This window comes from Galeopterus variegatus, unplaced genomic scaffold, assembly GCF_000696425.1.
Source record: "Galeopterus variegatus unplaced genomic scaffold, G_variegatus-3.0.2 Scaffold1558, whole genome shotgun sequence".
Lineage (NCBI taxonomy): Eukaryota > Metazoa > Chordata > Mammalia > Dermoptera > Cynocephalidae > Galeopterus > Galeopterus variegatus.
The window spans coordinates 192,201-198,569 of NW_007727669.1; the positions used below are offsets into that span (position 1 = coordinate 192,201).

The 6,369-nt window shown below is 42.0% G+C and overlaps 1 protein-coding gene across 1 annotated transcript in view; it reads left to right on the forward strand.

Annotated features, from left to right (window-relative positions):
• Nucleotides 1–348: 348 nt before the first annotated feature.
• The window catches only part of ADD2 (adducin 2 (beta)), a 115,060-nt gene continuing 109,039 nt past the window's right edge, over nt 349–6,369 (forward strand). Inside the window, exon 1 of the mRNA XM_008577652.1 lies at nt 349–410. The gene's annotated coding sequence lies outside the window, so the exon portion shown is untranslated. The remainder of the gene's footprint in view (nt 411–6,369) is intronic.

A 6,369-nucleotide genomic window follows, 5' to 3' on the forward strand; every position in this document is an offset into this window, starting at 1 on the left:
TGGCGGGCGGGCGGGTGGCAGCGGCCCGCTGGAGGGGGCGCTGTGGGCACCGCCAAGCGGCCTTTTGTCAGCGCGCACGGCCAGGAGAGCTCTCATTTCCTCCCCGCCTCGTGCGGGAAATGGATTTCATTCCGACCGCAGGGCTGTAAGGGACGAGCCGGAGCCGGAGCCTTTTGTCAAGGAGCAGCGGCCTCTGCGTCTGTGATTACCAGCGACGCGGAGAAGCCGCACTGCTGGTGGAAGTCCCGGCGCACGGACAAGTGCGGGCTGCAGGATGCGGGGGAAACGCTGCCCTCCAGATTAGCTGGGTGGATTTATTAAGCGCATCCAAAAAAAAAAAAAAAAAAAAAAAAAACCCACAGAAAAACAGAAACCACCCCCACTGGAAGACCAGGGATGCCGTGCAGGAGGTAAGGCCGTCTTGGGAACGGGCGTTGTGGGGCTTGCTTTGGCTTTGTTGGTTTTAATGGCATGAGACCGTGCGGGAGTCGCTGGGTGCCGTCGGCGTGCGTCTGTCTGTGTGTGCCTCGGCGACGCAGCCCCGTCCCACGGCTGTGGGTTTGATGCCTAAGGTTTCCGGTGACAATGTAACATTGGAGGCTCTGGAAATTGGGGCCGCAAGCGCGGGCCCCTGCATGGGGACAGCGGGACTCTCACCTCGAGCATAACGCCTGACAGGTGGGGCTTCTTGGTCGGGTGGAGGGATGGCAAGCCTCGCCACGCCTCGCCTGGCGGGGCCGCCCCTCCGGTCCCTTCCCTTCCCTCTCGGCCGCCGCCCTCCGGGGCAGCTTGCGGGGCGGGCTCGGCCGGGCTGGGGTGCCGCACTCCGCCGCAGGGGGTTGCGGAGCAGGTGCGGCGTCTGCAGCCACCCGCATTTGGATCGGGGCAGCTGGCTCGTGAGCTGGTCCAGTGGGTTTGGATTTTTATGCGATTCCACTGCTTTGGAGGGAAAAAGGCCACTCTTTCCGAGGAGGTGCTGGCAGTCTGTTTACCCCGTAGCTTCCATCTTCTCTCCCCTCTTTCCCCGCCTCTCGTCCCCTCCCCTCCTGCACCCAGAGAGGCCACCCTCGGTCCGGTTTGGGAAGCGGGAGTCAATGTCAGCTTGTTTTGAAATCGCGACCACAGTCTACCTGACGTTTGGGGGAAGGGAGGGAGGCCAGACTGCTTTAGGATGCTGATCAGGCGCTTGGGTCTGGCCTATTGTCTTTCCTTTCTCTCTCCTTCATATTCTCACCCCTAATCCCCATCCTCTGCCAAAAAAATAAAAAGAAAGAAAGAAAATTAAAAATTAAAAAAAGCAAGCCCCAGCCCACACCCTATCAAATTCTGTTTTAAAGTGTCATTTATCTATGACACATGATTATTACCCATCTGTTTCTTTACGCCCACTCTTCCCTCCTCTTGTAGTTTGTTGTCTAAAATTCAATTGACTCAAATGAACCTTATAAATAATAAAGATCAAATCTCAGTTTCCTAAATGAATATTTCATGCTTTCTGACTAACCCCTAGGGTGGGGTTGGTCTAGCATCCTGGCAAGGCAGAGGGATTGGAGAGGGCGCACTCAACTGCTTTCACATCTAGTTTGTGGGTCTAGTTGGGATTCGTGAAATGTTAACTTGTGCAGTGAGGGATGTCCTCATTAAAGGGATTTGAAGGTTATGTTTAATTTTAAAGAAAAATAACTGGGCAGCATCTGAAGTGAAGGTGCTTTAAATGAATATGGCCAAAAGAAAGTAATTATGAAATTTCAGACTTGCAAATGACATCTCCCACTAGCATATGAATAATGTATGTTAGAGATATTAAAAGGGGGTTTAGACCATGAATATTTTTACTTTATAATGTTCTACCTTTATTCAGTAAAGTGAATGCCTGTGGACCAGGATATTGCCCAGCCCCCTCACACCCTTCTACTCCTCCTGCCTGCCCTCCCATAGGACACAAATAAAAGCAAACTTTTCATTATTAGTATGATGTCAATACATTTTGGAAAACCAGTAAAGATAAATTATTCTTTGATTCAAAGTCCGTAACAATTTTGTAGCAAGCCCTATGTTCTTTCCTGTCCATCAAATTGCCTAGCCCTATTAGAAATGTGCTTGTCACATACACCATACACAAAAGTCCCTAAAATGATACACTACGTGTGGTTTCTAGGTTTGGGTTGAATTTGCTTTAAATATTAGTATAATGCTGGAATTAGCAAACCTCAGCTATTCTTAAAGTTTACGGATGACCAAATGTATTTGTTGGCAGAGGTTTAGTGTTAAGATTTTAAATACATATTTAAAAAGACTGGTAAATATGTCTATGTATTACCTACCTTGTTCCACAATGGAGATTCATAGACAGTTTAGAGGGATTCATAAAATATAGCAAGACGGCCTAACTTAGAAGTAGATGGGAAAGAAAAAGGAAACTAAGGATAGACACATAAAATGGTATTAAGAATGAGGCTGATGCAAAAATATAAGCGTGAGACTCTGCACTGGCTATAAGCAGGAGTCAAATCCAGCTCTAAACTTTCTAGCAGCTCATGCAAAAAGGAAATTGACCAGCCCATGGCTCATGTGTTTTATTTATTCATTAACTCATTCATTCACTTGTTCACTCAGCAAATGTTCGGTGAGGGCTTACTATGTGCCAGGTTCTGTGAGAGGTACTGGGAACAAAGGGATGACACAGATAGACGTGGTCTCTGCCCTGGTGGGCACTTAAAGACAAATGTAAGAGAAGAACATTCATCCTGAAACCTCTAAAATGAATGTATAATTGCAAATTATGATAAGAGGAAAAACACAAAACATCACATGTCCAGAACATAAAAACACAAAATAAAAACTTCTTAATTCTATTAGGTATAATTAATTCTAAGACCAGAAAGGAAATTTTCCAAATATGATATAGTGTTTGGAATGTTGTCTTCAATCACCTCCTTGTCAGACACAAGGACAAATTTCATACAGTTGTTTTTACAGTGTCTCTCAGTGTGAGATCATGATATCACACCATAGGTTTCTCAGACCCCTGGAGTTCTGAGGATATCTGTATTTTGAGGGATCTGTGTATTCTCTAAAGTTGGTGGCTTTATTCCAGTGATAATCTTGAATAATTAATAATAAAAATGTTTTCTGGATCATCATGATGGCAAGCCCCAAACTGATGCTGGGGCGTGCATTTGCCTGTGTGTCTTTCCATTCTCAGCCAGGGGCAGGCCTGGTCACAGCACAGAAGAGGGTAGTGGAGTTTGAACCGAATTTGACTAGTGGAGAGAGAGGTGAGTCCGCACAAGGCACCGGCTTGCCAAACTCAAAAGAACAGCTCCAGGCGACCACTGGAATTGAATGGCAAGGAATGAAAATCTCATGCCAGTTCTACCCTCCTATGGACCAAGTTGTAACAATTTATTAGCAGCAGGCGTTGAAATAAAAACGCAATGAAAAAGTTGCCATTGTTGGCTGCGGAGTAATTGGATTAGATCTCCATTTAGTGCAAATCTAGTAACTCTCCAATAGGTACATTACGTCCAAGGTAATGAGACAGGTAATTTGGTACAATGATTAAATGGAGCCAGACTGCCTGACTTCAAATCCTATTTTCTACTTGCTAGCTGTGAGACTTTGGACAAGTTACTCAACCTCTCTGTTCCTTAGTTTCCTCTTATGATGATATGGGAATAAAAACAGACATTGATTACACAGTGATATTATGAGGATCTATGACATATTACATGTGAAAGACTTGAGCCTATAGTAAGGTTCAATAAATGTTAGTGATTATTACTACTTTTATTAGTATGAAATATCACCTCATTTATGTAGGCACTCCAGGATAGTTTGATAGCAGAATTTTAAATTATGATATCTAATTATCTTCAAGTAGCAAACATATTTTTGAGGCTACTAATATTTTGCATAGTATGTTTTATGCATTGTCTACATTAATATTGCTGAAGTCAAAATTCAGAAAATGATAACATGTAGAAATTAGACCTGAGGCTACATCTTTCTATTGTTAAACCCAAAATGGTGTTTTAGTTTCAGCAAGACAATATTACCTATTTCAATATATCAGTTTTCTTAATTTGACATTATAAAGTTTGATAGTTGTATTAATTTGTACATTTGTTTGGCATTTCAGTAATATAAAAGCTATAAAGCATATGTGTTTAAAATTGGTCTTTATGAGTATACATATGTAAGTTACATTTTAATAAAAGTGGTTTAGGTCAACTTTGAGGTTTGTGAGAAATTTTTTTCCTTCACAAGGGATTTCTACATAGTTTAAGCATTTTGAACTGTGTACAGGGACAAATCCAAGATTCTTGGAATAGAATTTTGAATCTTTAGAAAAGAAATTATGGCCAAAATATTCAGCTCAATATCTCTTGGCTACCAAAGTTTTAGCCTGAAAGTATTTTAAAGTAGTAATACCAAAAACTGCTTTTGTCTTCAATGACACCACCACCACCAAATCCCCCAAACTCAAAGAGCACCCATAGAATGGTAAGCTTCTAGCAGATTCATCCTGGCCTATCCTGCAAGAAAAACTACATATGAGTGGTTTGCCAATGTTATTGAATGAAGTGAGAAGAAAGTCTATTTTCTGTGGGGTACAAAGTTCAATTGTATCAATTACAAGTTTATTGATTATATTGTTTAAATCTATTTTAAAATTTTCTTTGTACCTACAAAGAGATTACGAGATGTTAATCTCCCACTATAATCATATTTTTGGTAGCTTTCCTTTTGTACATATCATATACACAGTTATTTATATATTTAATATATAACATAACATAATAATATATACACACACGTAGTTATATTTGATGCTGTGTTACTTAGGGTCCCGATTGCCCAAGATCAATGAGTTTCCTGGGATGGGGGACTTTCATTGCTAAAACCAGGACAGTGCCAGGCAAAAAGGGATGGCTGGTCATCCTACTCAGCACAAATTCTTGAGACGTATGAATCTCCATTGTGGAATGAATCTTCTTTATTTCCAGATCCTCTTTGTCTCGTATGTTTTTAATTTTTTTTGGTCTTAAATTTTACTGTGGATAATAAAACTGAGATCCTGCCTTCTTTCTGTTTTCATTTCCCACGGTCATTCTTTTTTTAAAAGCTTTTTACTTCCAAGGAGCCAGCCCGGTGGCGCACTTGGTAGAGTGCGGCACTTGGGAGCGCGATGGCGCTCCTGCCGAGGGTTTGGATCCCATATACAGACCAGTCGGCTCACTGGTTGAGCGCGGTGTGGGCGCGACACCGAGGGTTGCGATCCCGTTACCGGTCACGAAAAAAGACAAAAAGGAAAAAAAAAAAAGCTTTTTACTTCCATATCATTTTAATTTTTGTCCATTTTAAACAACATAATTGGATTTTTCAGACTAAATTTACATTTATTTGTTTTGTTTATCTATCTATCTATCTATTTTTGACCGGTAAGGGGATCACAACCCTCGGTACGGTGTGGTCTGCACCACGCTCAGCCAGTGAGTGCACCGGCCATCCCTATATAGGATCCGAACCCCCAGCCTCGGTGCTAACAGCACCGCACTCACCCAAATGAGCCACGGGGGGCTGGCCCTAAATTTACATTTATTATATGTGATATATTTGTTCTAAAATTTTATTTTAGATTAAAAAATAATTCCAAAATATTTCCTCATCCCTTTTCTTAACTTAAATGTAGTATAAGATTTCCTTGTTCTTGAGATAAAATGGAAGTTATCCATCCATTTTTTTATACTAGTCCTCATTGACATTAAAAGATATAGTTGTGTCTATTTATTCTTTCATAAATAATGAGAGATTTCATATACTGTAATTTTTTTTGTCTCCTCTCGCCCCCACCTAACTTTTTACCTCAAAAGTACTTTGGCTTTTACATCCAGATTATTTTTTTTAAAGAAAAAAACAATGCATGATTTTGGGCTCCAGAATTATTTTTGAGACTTACATTATGTTTCATAACTACACTAACAGCAGTTATTTAGACTGAGTTATATAGCCTATAGCACTCAATCCTCCTATACTCAATCTCTATTTTTACTTACTTGATTAGTGAGAATTTTTCAGAAAAGGTAATACATTCTGTTAGTTCCTACTTATCTCAGAACTTCTTTTGCCCTCACACAGTAAATACCACCTTTTGGGGTATGTAATTCTTCATCAAAATCTTTTCACCGAGGGCCGGCCCGGTGGCGCACTGGATAGTGCGCCACTTGGGAAGCGTGGCGGCGCTCCCGCCCGAGGGTTCAGATCCCACATACAGACCGGTTCCCGCTCACTGGCTGAGCGAGGCGCGGGGGCAACACCGGGGGATGCTATCCCTTTGCCCGCCCCCGCCCCGGGGTGTGGGCTAAC